At 47.5% G+C, this 15,601-nt stretch overlaps 1 long non-coding RNA gene across 2 annotated transcripts; it reads right to left on the bottom strand.

Moving 5' to 3' along the window:
• Positions 1 to 7,221: 7,221 nt before the first annotated feature.
• On the bottom strand, positions 7,222 to 10,102 carry LOC148379578 (uncharacterized). Of its 2 annotated transcripts, XR_015855396.1 has the most exons (6): positions 9,952 to 10,102; positions 9,500 to 9,693; positions 9,262 to 9,375; positions 7,759 to 9,030; positions 7,518 to 7,622; positions 7,222 to 7,373 (listed from the first exon to the last, which is right to left on the bottom strand). It is a non-coding gene; the product is annotated as an uncharacterized LOC148379578 (long non-coding RNA). The 2 variants fall into 2 exon arrangements; XR_015855395.1 differs by having other exon boundaries at positions 7,222 to 7,622.
• Positions 10,103 to 15,601: the final 5,499 nt, after the last annotated feature.

Below are 15,601 nucleotides of genomic sequence, written 5' to 3' on the forward strand. Positions count from 1 at the left end.
CCTGGCAAAATTCGATTTGCTGCAATTCCAAATTTCCAAAGTGAATGAAGGAAAGAAGTCGTTTAAATTATGATTTTGTTTAAATACTAGGCATAGACACAAAATCTACGGCACAAAATGGGCAGACTTTACTTGTTTGAAGAGGACTGGTTACAAGACAGACTTTTCTGATTTATTTAATGGGAAGAAGACTTATTTAGTTTATTTAATCTATTTTTGTTCCCTGGCAAAATTGGATTTGCTGAAATTGTATTTTGCCAAATCTTGCCTTGAGACCTGATAGGAAGTATTAAACGCTTAGTTAAATCAATACAAGTTGGTAATAAGAGCAAGTAATGTTGGTTGAACCGATGAATGAAGGTTGAAAGCAATTTAAATTATGACTTTGTATAAATACTAGATATTAACAGAACATCTACTGCGCAAAATGGGCAGAGTTTACTTGTTTGAGAAGGAGTGGCTTATTCAAAACTAAGATTTATGTAATCTGTTTGTTCCCAGGCAAAATTGGATGTGATGCAATTCCAAATTTCACCACATGATGGTGCCCAATTTTGACTTCATAGGACATATTAAACACTTAGCTTGTTATTATGTTCAAGGTAATCAGATTTGTTTATTATTCTAATGGCCTCTTCAAAACTATTCTGGATTACTACTTTGGATCTATTCTACATTACTTGGCAACAACATACTCTGTAACAGATTAGGCAGTATAATCATATCTGTTAACTTGAGAGTGCCCACACTCAATCTACTTATCGTGATGTGTTAAATCAATTACTGTTAGACATTATTTGTCTGATAATCTACCAAATCTTTGAATTGAAGAATTTGTGATTTAATTAATAGCTTGTTCAGGGTAATCAGACTTGTATATAATTCTAATGGCCTTCTTTTGAAAACTATTCTGAATTACAACTTTGGATCTTATATTACTTTGCAACAATCTACTCCGTGACAGATTAGGCAGTATAATCACATATGTTAACTTCAGTGCCCACACTGTATTTATTTATGGTTATTTGTTAAATCAAGTACTGTTAGACATGAAATAGGAAGTGTTTAACATAAATGTTATGGCTACTCACCATTGTAGCTCGCTCCTGGTCAATGATACGAGCCTCTTCTTGCAGTGGAAAACTTGCAGCCAACAAACACCGTGGAACCTAAAGGAATGAAATTAAACATTAACATTTCGCCTCGACCAATTTTCACACGTACAACGCAACGCGGCTACACTTCTGCTATTACAAACGTAAATCTCCTTAAACACAATGAGTGTTACTTACCGTGTACGCTCTAGACGGTCCAGTTGCAAGCAGAAAATAAAGATATTTCTGTTGATAATCGTCGCTGCTCAGTGGCTCACGGCCATCGCGCCAACAGATTTGAATCGGAGGTTCGGGCAATTACGTCATATCCGCGGCACATGACTGCGACGTAATACCCGCTTATCTGAAACGGCAGTTAAAAGTAGAGTTACATCAAGTTTTCTTGGAACCTAAACGAATGAAAGAAAACTATCATTTGGCCACAACCAACATTCACAGATACAACACAACGTGCGGGGTTGAGGTTAAAGATTGAGTGAAGGGCCCTCGTTTTAAACTACTGTTTTGAAAAGGAGTGGGAACAAGTAAGACGTATTTAATTTATTTAATGGGAAGTAGTAAGACTTATTAAATTTATTTAATCTACTTTTCTTCCCAGGCAAAATTTGATGTGCTGCAATTCCAAATTTCCAAAGTGAATGAAGGAATGAAGTCCTTTAAATTATGATTTTGTACAAATACTAGGCATTAACACAAAATCGACGGCACAAAATGGGCAGACTTTACTTGTTTGAAAAGGACTGGTTACAAGACAGACTTTTTTAATTTATTTAATGGGAAGAAGACTTATTTAGTTTAATTGATCTATTTTTGTTCCCTGGCAAAATTCGATTTGCTGCAATTCCAAATTTCCAAAGTGAATGAAGGAAAGAAGTCGTTTAAATTATGATTTTGTTTAAATACTAGGCATAGACACAAAATCTACGGCACAAAATGGGCAGACTTTACTTGTTTGAAGAGGACTGGTTACAAGACAGACTTTTCTGATTTATTTAATGGGAAGAAGACTTATTTAGTTTATTTAATCTATTTTTGTTCCCTGGCAAAATTGGATTTGCTGAAATTGTATTTTGCCAAATCTTGCCTTGAGACCTGATAGGAAGTATTAAACGCTTAGTTAAATCAATACAAGTTGGTAATAAGAGCGAGTAATGTTGGTTGAACCGATGAATGAAGGTTGAAAGCAATTTAAATTATGACTTTGTATAAATACTAGATATTAACAGAACATCTACTGCGCAAAATGGGCAGAGTTTACTTGTTTGAGAAGGAGTGGCTTATTCAAAACTAAGATTTATGTAATCTGTTTGTTCCCAGGCAAAATTGGATGTGATGCAATTCCAAATTTCACCACATGATGGTGCCCAATTTTGACTTCATAGGACATATTAAACACTTAGCTTGTTATTATGTTCAAGGTAATCAGATTTGTTTATCATTCTAATGGCCTCTTCAAAACTATTCTGGATTACTACTTTGGATCTATTCTACATTACTTGGCAACAACATACTCTGTAACAGATTAGGCAGTATAATCACATATGTTAACTTGAGAGTGCCCACACTCAATCTACTTATCGTGATGTGTTAAATCAATTACTGTTAGACATTATTTGTCTGATAATCTACCAAATCTTTGAATTGAAGAATTTGTGATTTAATTAATAGCTTGTTCAGGGTAATCAGACTTGTATATAATTCTAATGGCCTTCTTTTGAAAACTATTCTGAATTACAACTTTGGATCTTATATTACTTTGCAACAATCTACTCGGTGACAGATTAGGCAGTATAATCACATATGTTAACTTCAGTGCCCACACTGTATTTATTTATGGTTATTTGTTAAATCAAGTACTGTTAGACATGAAATAGGAAGTGTTTAACATAAATGTTATGGCTACTCACCATTGTAGCTCGCTCCTGGTCAATGATATGAGCCTCTTCTTGCAGTGGAAAACTTGCAGCCAACAAACACCGTGGAACCTAAAGGAATGAAATTAAACATTAACATTTCGCCCGGACCAACATTCACACGTACAACGCAACGCGGCTACACTTCTGCTATTACAAACGTAAATCTCCTTAAACACAACGAGTGTTACTTACCGTGTACGCTCTAGGCAAAATTGGATGTGATGCAATTCCAAATCTATCTGAAACGGCAGTTAAAAGTAGAGTTACATCAAGTTTTCTTTTTTAATCAACACAATCATTTACAACCGTTGACCAGAAAGAATCGTCGAAATTCGACGTCCCCCACAAACGCCACGCTCACTCGCTTTTCAGGGCAACAAAAGTACTTCTTTTTAAAAACGATGAGTTGTACTTACCGTGTACGCTCTGGACGGTCCAGTTGCAAGCAGAAAATAAAAATATTTCTCTTGTTAGTCGTATGTTACCATCCGCTGTGTCTTTGTCAACATCGCCGCCATTTTCCTACTTCCTGCTGCGAGCCACGCCCACGGATTTAAATTTGGGCGGAAGCTCTTTCCATTGGCGTCGTTTTCGCGTATAGCAAATCCGATTGGTTGGGAAGGGTGCACGGTTATGCAGCCGAGGGGTCCTGTGATCGGTGGGATGTAAAGTAGGCGTCGACGTCACGTCCGCGTCACGTGACCACGACGTGGCAGACGTCATATAGCAACCGCTGTTTTGTTTAGTAGACTTACAGTTGTTATGCATTGACATAATGGCGCACACACCAAATAGATTTAAATAAATTAAATAATTCTTCTGCCCACTCTCTTTTAAACAAGTTAACTCTCCCCGCGGATTTGAATTCCGGCGAAAGTTACGCCCATCGACGTCACGTATGTCACGTGACCACGACGTGGCAGATGTCATATAGCAACCGCTGTTTTGTTTAGTAGATTTACAGTTGTTATGCATTGGCATAATGGTGTGCACTCAAAATAGATTTAAATAAATTAAATATTTCTTCTGCCTACTCCCTTTTAAACAAGTTAACTCTGCCCACGTCCATTGACGTCTTGTCTGCGTCACGTGACCACGACGTAGCGACGTCATATAGTAACCGCTGTTTTGACCAGTAGACTTAGTTATTATGCGTTGACATAATGGCGCACTGGTTAGCATGGCCACCTCTTAAGCATGATGATGCGGGTTCGACGCCTGATCAATGTTAGCATGGAGTGAGCTGAAGTGCATGGCGCTGAAGATTTGAATCTTTGAAATGCGCTGAGGTCTGACATATCAGGCAGAATGGTTTGCCATCACGTTCAACAAAAAATAGAAACTTTCCCACTCTGATTAAAACGTCCTGTGTTCATCTACGTATTTTCGTTTTGCTGTGCATCTTTTCCCTGCCATTTCGAGAGCCCAATTGACACTCATAGTTTAAAGAAATGTGTTTGCCCATCCTACTTTGTGGAATTTCACCACATGCGCTTTTGACCAAAATACCAAATTGAACTCAAGTGAAGCCAACACGCACAACCCCCCCCCCCCCCCCCCCACACACACACACACACACACAAATGTTGATATGAACATAAAAGAGCCGCATGCGGTTCGTGAGTTGCGGCTTGGCCAAACCTGTACTATACAACTTTATTTGTATAAAATTTTCACAACAGCTGTCACACAAACAAAGCGGGAAAAACCGAAGACGTGCGTGTTCCGCCCACGCTGGATTTATTTGCACCTTTGAAAAGACACCGTATTGCCGCAGATGTGGCAAAGAGTACTTTTGGGCATCTGAGACGGAAGGATGTCCAAAGCATCACGTCACCTGCTCTGGTAGGCATGGTGGTGGGACGTTGAGGTCAACCGCTTTGGGGTTGGCTGAATCTTTGATCGCAGGATGCCACACACTTGAAGACAGAAGCAGAAAAGCAGAGCTAAATGCAAAATGTACTCACCGGTGACTCCAATTTTTTTCCCCCCTGAAGAAACAGCTGGACGGGTGGCCCCGGCTGGCCAGTGGGACTCTTGTTATTCTGACCCTTTTTAATGCGCGTTTGGGGCAACAACCGTTTTTTGTGGCGCTCTCTTCTGGTTCAAAAGTGCCCTTTATGTGAATTTGCTTTTCCTGCCTTCTGATTGGATGAGCGCCGGTGTGACGCGGTGCCTCTGTCACCGTGGCGGGGGGTATACGTTGGCATCGGAGCGTCTGCCAACGTCTGAGACCGGCTGGCAGTGTATCGGAGGTGTCGAGTGCGGTGCCGCTGGAGCTCACTCACCAGCTGGTGTTAGGGCCACAGAATGAAGGCCAAGGAGAAGAATAGAAAGAGAAACAGAAACTTCTCCTCCAATTGTTTGATTTGTCTCTTCTGAGCTTCGATGAATTCTTTCAGCTCTTTGTTCCTCTAGGACGGACAAATGGAAAGTGGCATTCAAAAGCCAGTAAGCGTGCAAGTAAGTGCCGGGCTGGCTTTGGGCCCTTACCTGTTGCGCGCTGTGCAGCAGATCCATTCTCTCTTGGAGGATGCAAGCGTCGCGCTCCCTCAACTCGCACATCAGGGCTCGCTTCCATTGGTCCACGGCGCTCCTAAGCTCTTCTCTCTGATCCCCCGTCAGCACGTCATTCACGCCAGCGTGGCTGGCTTTTTCGCCGTCCGTGGCGGGGCAGTCCCGCTGCGGTAGCGCCTCGTACAACATGGCCTCCAGCTCCAGGATCCTCTGGGCCGCAATCCTCGTCCATCAGTGGTCCGGCGGGAGATTTGAGGGCGGCTTACCTTATGAGCCTGGTCCATGGAACACTTCCTGAAGTCCAACTCTTCATCCAGGTAGCCCTTCTGCTTGCAGAACATATCCTAGCACAGCTCAAGGTCAGAATTGTTGGGGCACATTGCCGGAGTTCCCCTTGGCTGATGTCGCGTGTCTGTCTACCTTCTCACTTTCAATGTCCAACATCTTCTGTTGAAGTGCTGACTTGGTCACTTTGATGTATTCTAACCACTGAGGAAAGGCTGCTGTCACATAAGCAGAATGCGAGAGCGTGCGTGGACGTGCGCGTTACCTTCTCGGCTAGGGTGAGAAGGGTCCTGGCGTGAATCACGACCACCTGCTCCTCGTTGGTGAGATTCTGCAAGAGCCCAAAGGCACAGCGTCAACAAGCTTCTTTCAGCGCAAAGCCTTCCAAAAGTCACATTTGAGCCGCCGAGTCTCGTGGAGTGCGAACATAAGGAGTTCGACATACACTTACGGCGTTATAGCCCAGGATGTCCAGCTTCTTCATCAGATCACTGATGACGATGTCCGGGGGAAAGGCGCAAGGAGCAATGTAAGGTGTTCTGGGACCTCGGGTTAAGGTTAGGGTTGCGAGGGACGCCTTACGTACGCTCACGCCCTCGGCCTCGCAGTAGATCTGCAAAGGGCTGAGGCCGTCTGGGAAACGGACTTGCAGAAACTTCAAGACGGGGGAGCGCCACTCCCTCTCCTGAAAGGCAGAGGCATGCATCCGTCCGTCCGTCCGTCCGTCCGTCACATCTCTGGCCTCAACACGCTTGTGCGAGTCTTCCCACCTCCAGCTCCAGGATGCGGAACTCAAGCAGTTCGTTTTGGTCTCGGATATCCTGGATGTGCTCTTTCAGACGCGCTTCTTCCGCCTCCATCCGCCTGACCTGAAAAGACAGTCAGACCTCATCTGCGGGGCTTCCCGACAGGTGTGACGCCAAGCGACTCCGCCCAGCGCCTTTCTTTCCGTCACCTTTTCGGCCAACTGCTGATTGCTCTGACGCAGCAGCTGCTTCTCCTCCACCCACTTGACATTCTAGAAGAGACAAACGCGTGGACAGCTTTGGAATGTTGTGTCATTTTCATCCACAAATTCTTTGGTTGACTGGAAAATGACATTTGCTTTTCTCCGCATTTTCCCAGCCACGTTCGGGGGTGGGGGTTGGTCCAGTAATGCCAGACGGATGAGTGACTGAAGAATGTAGCTATTTTGTCTGAGAAAAAGGTGTGCTCATTGATGAGCTTACCTGTCCTTGTTGCTTCAGCGCTGACTCCAGATCTGCTACTCTGCTTTGATAGTGACCCATTTCTACCATCAGCTTTTCTCTGGTCTGAAAGGAGGAGGAGGGAGGCTCCTCCTCCTCCTTTCAGACCAGAGAACACCCGAGGCTGGGTGAGAACGGGGAGGCTGCGACCCGGCCGGGGGTTGCGGGAAGGGGCGCCACCTTGATCTCCTTCTCGGCGTCGTAGTCCCCTTCGCTGGTCTGGGCTAGCAGAGCGTAGGCTCGTTGCAGCGCTTGATATTCTTGCGTCAGCTGGCGGTAGCGAAGCTCCGCCTCTTCATGCACACACCAATGCAACACAGCACTAGTACCAGAATCAGTCAGACCGGCGACAAAGCACCCGCGACGCAAAGGCGAGTCCGATTCCAGGCTGAAGAGGAATGTTTGGTGCCAATACGCTGGCAGAAATGGCGGGCTACCTCTTCGGGTTCCGTGTCGGGGGTTCTGTCGGTGTGAAAAGACAAGGACGATCCGTCCGAGTCCACCAACACGTCTTCGTCGTAGCCGTAAAATGTTTCGATGACCTGCGGGCGCGGAAGCAAACATCTCTCTGAACAAACTGAAGCGACACCTCACGATGAATCGACGAGAGGAACGATAGCGAGAAAAAGGCCATTTCATCTTGCGCAACACCAAGCAGCCGCAAACAAACAGACTCACCTTGCAGGACCTCACGCTTTGTTCCTCCTCAGAGATTCTCGACGTCGGTATCGTAGCAGCAAATCTCTCTCCTGTCGACACAAATAATCCGCCTTTGAGATTCTTTGGATGCAAAGGGAACGAACGGCTCCGGCGCAGAAACAAACGCGACTCACAATGACATTTCTGACATGAGCTCCTGTCTCCAGAGCCTGAAAAACACGTCACCGGCGATGATTGGAGGGACGCTCGTCTTTTCCAAAAGTGACAACTACAGGGTGTGTCAGGGTTTTCCAGATTATCTTTATCGTATCATTGTGTTGCTTTGACTTTGACTGCGACCTGTAATAAATAATATTATTTATCCCTTATTTATCCCTATCGCTTATCCCTTCCTACACAAAGTTGTAAAACACCCCTTGCTATGTTTTGACTAGAGGTCAAGGGCTTCCTCTATTCAATCCACTCTTACACCCACCCTGTTTCTCTTAATTAAAATGCTCGTGCAGGAGCCGAGAGTCAGACTTCATTCGTACAACGGATGGACTCTCCACCTGCAGGTGTCCAAAAGAACTTACTTGTCTCCCGTGTGGTTCTTGCAAAATAAGTTGGAGCGAGCGCAACTCTAACAGGGTGCATTTTGCCACTAGCTGCCTACGGACAATGACGTCGCGCTCGCGGCTCATGGTTGACGGGCTGAGCAGCCGGGCAAGTCCGTCGTTTTCAGCGCACAGCGAGTGGCAAAGGCGCTGACAAAACGGGAGCTTTGAGCTGCTGAAAACGGCAAAACAAGTCTAAAGCGTGTTCAAACGCGTGCGCACAATGCTCCTGCTTGAAAGGTCGGAATTTAAGGGGCCAATTTTTTGGATGGCGGCCGCCGGCCAAGCTTTGGACGGAAAAGGTTTCCTGGCGACAGCGAGCGAGCGCGGCGCTGCCGTACGTGCACCGAGTCGCCTGCCTGAAGACCTTGGACAAGTCGTCGATGATGTGCCGCTGCTCCACAACTTGAAGGAACTCCATTTCACCGTCCTGCTGGCCGCAACCGCGGTCCAGGTCATTGAGCGAACTAGGCCTTCTCTGTGGAACACAAATGCAGTGGACTCTGTTGGCACGCCGCCGTTGTCCGCGTCGACTTACCAAGCTTGCCATCTCCTCGTTCTCCTGGGTGACAAAGCGCACTTTGTTTTCAAGGCGACACAGCACCAGCGAGAGTTCTTCATTCTTCCTGCTCAGGCGTTTGTTTTTGTACAGGAGTGGCAGAAACTGGCTTTCTGTTTCTCTCAGTCGCTTTAGCTGCAAGCATGAAGTGCGGGATGTGAAAGACGCACAACACGCGGGCCAGAACGTATCCATTCCTTTTGCATCGGTTTGAACGGAATCGTGCCTTTGGCTCCCAATAAAAGACATCTACCAGGCAACCGACTCGCCGCGCCGCTCAACTAATAAGCAAGCGCAATGGGTGCCTCGCTGGATGGCGCGCATCAAACGTAGCGCAAACCTTCAAGCGTGCCGTCAATAAATTACCAGTTCATTGCGCTCTTCAGAAAGCAGGGCGTTTCGATCCTCCAGTTTCCTGATGACTGCGCTGAGCTCAGCGATTTTCAGATGAAACCGTCGCGTGTCCCGATCCTCCTGAGACTGAAAACGCCCCGCAACACACACACACAAGCACTCGTTCAAAGTTCAAAACTGTTTTTGTGCTACCTTCCTCCAGCAACGAACTAAGTCATGCGTACTGCAAGTGTGTGATGAGGTGGCTTACGCAATGAAGAGGATTGCTAGTAGCGGCGTTGACCCCACTTCCAGGGTAGTTTAGGCCCGCCCTTTGGGAATCCCTCAGGGCAGCGATCTGCTGCTCGGCAGCCTGAGTCTGCAGCTGAAGGCGGTGGACGTGGCCGGCCCCAGGGCTTCATCCAAAACACTAACCGCTCTGTCTTTCAGCTTGATCTCATCCGTCTGGATGTACAAACGGGGAGCGCTCAGGCAGGCGGGCAAACTCATTTGCCAGAATTGTGACAAAAACAAAGAGAGCAACCGGCCAATTTTTTTCTTGAATCGACTAGAACACCTTTGCTGTGACAAAAGCGAAGCGAGCAACCGGACATTTTCTTCTTGTGAAATAGAATAGAATAGAATGCCTTAGGTGTCATTGCACTGCAGGTATACAACGAAATTGGGAACATAGCCACGCACCGCGCATCTGATCAGTCCTACCAGTCGGCGGATCTCCCTCTCGCAGTCTCTCTTGGTTCGGCTCAGCTCCTCCCGATGCTGGTGATGAGCCGATCGGAGCTCGGCCGCTCGGGACTGCCAGGCCTGCTGGGCCGCTGCCAGGGCTTCTTCCGCGCTCCTGGTGGAGGCGACACCGCTCGGTCTCCCGACACCGCCGCGTCTCCTCCACCTCCGCCAGCAAAGCGCCCCCCCTCCTCACCTGAGCAGACATTGCGCCACACCGGGCCGTTGAGACCGCAACGGAGCGCCGCGACGCTTACTGGGGACAAGCTACACAATACGGTCGCGGCCGCATCGAAGCCCGACGTGGCGTGCGGATAGTCAGACACGGATAGAGCGGATCACCTTGTCCATGGAGCCGTCCCTCAGGCTGAGGACCAAGGCATTCAGTCGCTGGATCTCTCCATCTTTGATTTTGATCACTCTCATCAGCTCCATTTCATGCTGCCGCAGTAATGTCTCCCTGGTAATGGCTAACTCTTTCTGCTTCTCCTCATGGAGTTTGCTTTTGAGTTCCGTCATGGCGGCGGTGGCACGGTGGTGCTCCGCCCGCAGGTCCTGACTTCTCTCTCTCTCCAGACAGCTGACCTGACATGACTTAGACTTAGACTTAGACAAACTTTATTGTCATCTTGTCTGCACATGGTGCATACAAAACGAAATTCCGTTGCATACGTCTTACAACAAAGTAGTGATATTGCAGTTGAATAGAAGTAACATATCCTATGACAATATATATATATACATATACTATATATATATATATATATATATATTAAAAATAAGTATAAAGTGCAGCAGTGATAATTATGCAATAGTGCAAGTAGGCAAAACAGTATTCAAGAGTGTGCAGAGGAATGCTAAACCATGTATTAAACTTCTATTTAAAGGGTTTATACAAGTTCAGTAAAGTTGGTAGTGCGAGATAGTGCAAGATAGAGGTCCGTAGTGTCATAAAGTACAGTTCTGTGAATGTGTGATGCAGAGTTCAGTTTAGAGCTCAACAGTTCTAGTGTTCAACAGTCTGATGACAGCAGGGAAAAAGCTGTTGCAGAACCTGGTGGACCTGCAGCGGATGCTGCAAACCTCTTCCCAGAGGGCAGCAGGGAGAACAGTCCATGGTGGGGGTGTGATGGGTCATTGATGATGTTACGGGCACGGGACATGCAGCGCTGAGATGAAATGTCCTGAATGGAGGGAAGAGGAGCCCCTATGATCCTCTCTGCTGTCCTCACCACTCTCCTCACGTTCTTCCAATCGGAGGCGGTGCAGCCTCCACACCACACAGAGAGACAGCTTGTCAGAATGCTCTCTATGGTGCTCCTGTAGAACGTCCTCATGATGGGTGGGGGCAGGTGGGCTTTCCTCATCCTCCGCAGGAAGTACAAGCGCTTCTGTGCCCTCTTGACCAGTGCCGTAGTGTTCATAGTCCAGGTGAGGTCTTCTGTGATGTGGACCCCCAGGAATTTGGTGGTGCTGACCACCTCCACAGCTGAGCTGTTGATGATCAGTGGAGCGTGGTGAGGCTGTTTTTTCCTGAAGTCGACGATGATCTCCTTCATCTTCTCCTCATTCAGGATCAGGCTGTTTTCTCTGCACCAGCCCACCAGCTGCTCCACCTCCTCTCTGTAGTCCAGGTCGTTGTTGTCTCTGATGAGCCCCACCACCGTTGTGTCGTCTGCTGACTTCACGATGTGATTGGTGGTGAACCTGAGGACGCAGTCGTGTGTCATCAGGGCGCACAGCAGGGGGCTCAGGACGCAGCCCTGAAGGGAGCCTGTGCTGAGGGTGATGACATCAGAGGTGTTCTGTCCGACCCGGACTGACTGAGGTCTGTTGGTGAGGAAGTCTAGCAGCCAGTTGCGAAGGGGGGTGTTGAAGCCCAGGTGTTCCAATTTTCCTACCAGATGCTGTGGGATGATGGTGTTAAACGCTGAGCTGAAGTCCAGGAACAGCCTCCGCACATGGGTGTTCTTCTCCTCCAGGTGAGCCAGGCTCAGGTGAAGAACGGAGGAGATGGCGTCCTGAGTGGAGCGGTTTTGCCGGTCGGCAAACTGGAACGGGTCAAATAATAGGGGGAGTCTGGAAACGATGTGACCTTTAAGCAGCCTTTCGAAGCACTTCATCATAACCGGAGTCAGTGCAACAGGCCGGTAATCATTAAATGAGGTGATTTGAGGTTTCTTCGGCACCGGAATGATGGAGGCAGTCTTAAAGCACGCCGGCACTGTGGCTTGGCCCAGCGAGGTGTTAAAAATGTCTGTGATGACCCCAGCCAGATGACTTGCACATTCCCTGAACACACGCCCAGGAATGTTGTCGGGGCCAGGGGCCTTACAGGGGTTGACTCTCCTCAGGGTCTTCAACACATCGGCGGAGTCAAGGCAGAGTACCTCCTCTTCCTGATGGGGGACAGTTTTAACTGCTGGAGTGCCGTTTAGTGCCTCGAACCTCCCAAAGAAGTTATTTAGACCATTTAGAAAGTCAGCATCAACTACACCCACCGGGGGGGGGGGGGGGGGGAGGGTGAGTTGTAGTCTGTAATCGCCCGTATGCCTTGCCACATACTCCTGATGTTTTTGACGTCGTGGAAACGATCCTGAAATTTTCGACTGCGGTCTCGCTTCGCTATCCTGATGGCACGGTTCAAGTTGGCTCTCGCTGTCCTCAGTGTCTCCTTGTCGCCAGACTTGAAGGCAGAGTTCCGCGCTCGTAGCGTTTGACGTACCTCCTCAGTCATCCAGGGTCGTTGGTTGCCCCGGGTGATGATATTCTTAGTGGTGCTGACGTCCTCGGTGCATTTGTTGATGTAGGCTGACACAGTCATGGCACACGCATGTCTAATCTACATCGGGAAAACTGGGAGGGAGGGAGGCAGGCAGGGAGGCAGGCAGGGAGGCAGGCAGGGAGGCAGGCAGTGTCTGTCTGTTGAGGTTTTCACCTTGTTCTTCTCCTGCTGAAGTTCTAACTGGACGTCCATCAGTTTGGTTCTCAGCTCGTCATTGGCGGCCTGAAGGGCTTCCGTTCGCTCCGCCTTGGCCCGCCCTGCCGGAGCTCGTTTGGACATCTCTTACTCGAGTCTCGCCCGGTCGTCAGTCAGAGATCACAACATTTGTACCTGGAGAGCACAAACGCAGCGCTGTTTTCCACTGGCTTCGAACTCAACTTCAATCGGTACCGTAACTTACAACATCATAAACATAGAACTAGCTTGACTTATTCATTGAATAAATGCATTTGGTTCTTCAAAACTGCATCACGCAACATAGCGTGACCGAGACGGCCGTTATCCACCTGCGTGAAGTTATTTGGTGAAATGAATGAGATGTTTAAGACACCATCGTTCTGTCTCTATGTAGATGAAGGGAAATAATCGATTGCTGAAGGTCCAAAGGTGTTGTGATAAACAAATAAACATATTAGTGATTAGTGACATATTTGTGATAAACATATTAGGCAGGATAATCACATATGTTAACGTGACTGCCCACACTGTATTTATTTATGGTTATTTGTTAAATCGAGTACTGTTAGACATGAAATAGGAAGTGTTTAACATAAATGGAAGACGAAAGGGGTACTCACCATTGTAGCTCCTGCTGGTCAATGATACGAGCCTCTTCTTGCAGTGGAAAACATACAGCCAACAAACACCGTGGAACCTAAAGGAATGAAATTAAACATTAACATTTAGCCTCAACCAACATTCACAGATACAACGCAACGCAAACTACACAAACGTAAATCTTTTTAAACACAATGAGTTGTACTTACCGTGTACGCTCTAGACGGTCCACTTGCAAGCAGAAAATAAAGATATTTCTGTTGATAATCGTCGTGTTTGTATCCGGTGTCTCGCTCAAGGCCATTGCGCCCACAGATTTGAATTTTGGCGAGAGTTCAGCCTATTGACGTCATTTCCGCGGTGTAATACCCGCATATCTGAAACGGCAAAGTTAAGAGTAGAGTTAAATAAAGTTTTTAGTCAACGCAATAATTTACAACCGTTGACCAGTCGAAATAATCGTCGAAATTTGGCGTCTGTGGCTGGAAGCAGACGCCGAGTTCGACATTCCTCCCAAACGCCACACTCCCTCGCTTTTCAGGGCTAAAAAAAAACAGTTGTAATTACCTTGTACGCTCTAGACGGTCAAGTTGCAAGCTGAAAACAAAAATATTTGCCTTGTTAGTCATCGTGTTACTAACCGCTGTGTCTTGTTTGCCAGAATTGCCGCTTTCCTACTTCCTGTTGCAAGCCACGCCCACGGATTATAATTTTGCCGTGAGTTCCGCCTATTGACGTCATGTCCGCGTCACATGACTGCGACGTAATATTATCTAAAACTGTTTGTGCGGTATTGTGTTGTTCTGTGCAGTATTGTGTTATTCTGTGCGGCGTCGTGTTGTTCTGTGCGGCGTCGTGTTGTTCAGTGCGACGTCGTGTTGTTCAGTGCGGCATGGTGTTGTTCAGTGCGGCATGGTGTTGTTCAGTGCGGCATGGTGTTGTTCAGTGCGGCATAATGTTGTTCAGTGCGGCATGGTGTTGTTCAGTGCGGCATGGTGTTGTTCAGTGCGGCATGGTGTTGTTCAGTGCGGCATGGTGTTGTTCAGTGCGGAATGGTGTTGTTCAGTGCGGCATGGTGTTGTTCAGTCCGGGATGGTGTTGTTCAATGCGGGATCGTGTTGTTCAGTGCGGGGTGGTGTTGTTCAGTGCGGGATGGTGTTGTTCAGTGCGGCATGGTGTTGTTCAATGCGGCATGGTGTTGTTCAGTGCGGGATGGTGTTGTTCATTGCGGCATGGTGTTGTTCAGTGCGGCATGGTGTTGTTCAGTGCGGCATGGTGTTGTTCAGTGCGGCATGGTGTTGTTCAGTGCGGCATAATGTTGTTCAGTGCGGCATGGTGTTGTTCAGTGTGGATAGGTGTTGTTCAGTGCAGGATGGTGTTGTTCAGTGCGGCATGGTGTTGTTCAATGCAGGATCGTGTTGTTCAGTGCAGCATAATGTTGTTCAGTGCAGCATGGTGTTGTTCAGTGCGGCATGGTGTTGTTCAATGCGGCATGGTGTTGTTCACTGCGGGATGGTGTTGTTCAATGCGGGATCGTGTTGTTCAGTGCGGCATAATGTTGTTCAGTGCAGCATGGTGTTGTTCAGTGCGGCATGGTGTTGTTCAGTGCGACATAATGTTGTTTAGTGCGGCATAATGTTGTTCAGTGCGGCATAATGTTGTTCAGTGCGGCATGGTGTTGTTCAGTGCGGCATGGTGTTGTTCAGTGCGGCATGGTGTTGTTCAGTGCAGGATGGTGTTGTTCAGTGCGGCATGGTGTTGTTCAATGCGGCATGGTGTTGTTCAGTGCGGGATGGTGTTGTTCAGTGCAGGATGGTGTTGTTCAGTGCGGCATGGTGTTGTTCAGTGCGGAATGGTGTTGTTCAGTGCGGCATGGTGTTGTTCAGTGCGGCATGGTGTTGTTCAGTGCAGGATGGTGTTGTTCAATGCGGGATCGTGTTGTTCAGTGCGGCATGGTGTTGTTCAGTGCGGCATGGTGTTGTTCAGTGCGGCATAATGTTGTTCAGTGCGGCATGGTGTTGTTCAGTGCGGCATGGTGTTGTTAAGTGCGGCATGGTGTTGTTCAGT

Source organism: Syngnathus floridae, chromosome 22 (assembly GCF_059516105.1).
Source record: "Syngnathus floridae isolate MCC-2025c chromosome 22, RoL_Sflo_1.0, whole genome shotgun sequence".
Classification (NCBI taxonomy): Eukaryota; Metazoa; Chordata; class Actinopteri; order Syngnathiformes; family Syngnathidae; genus Syngnathus; species Syngnathus floridae.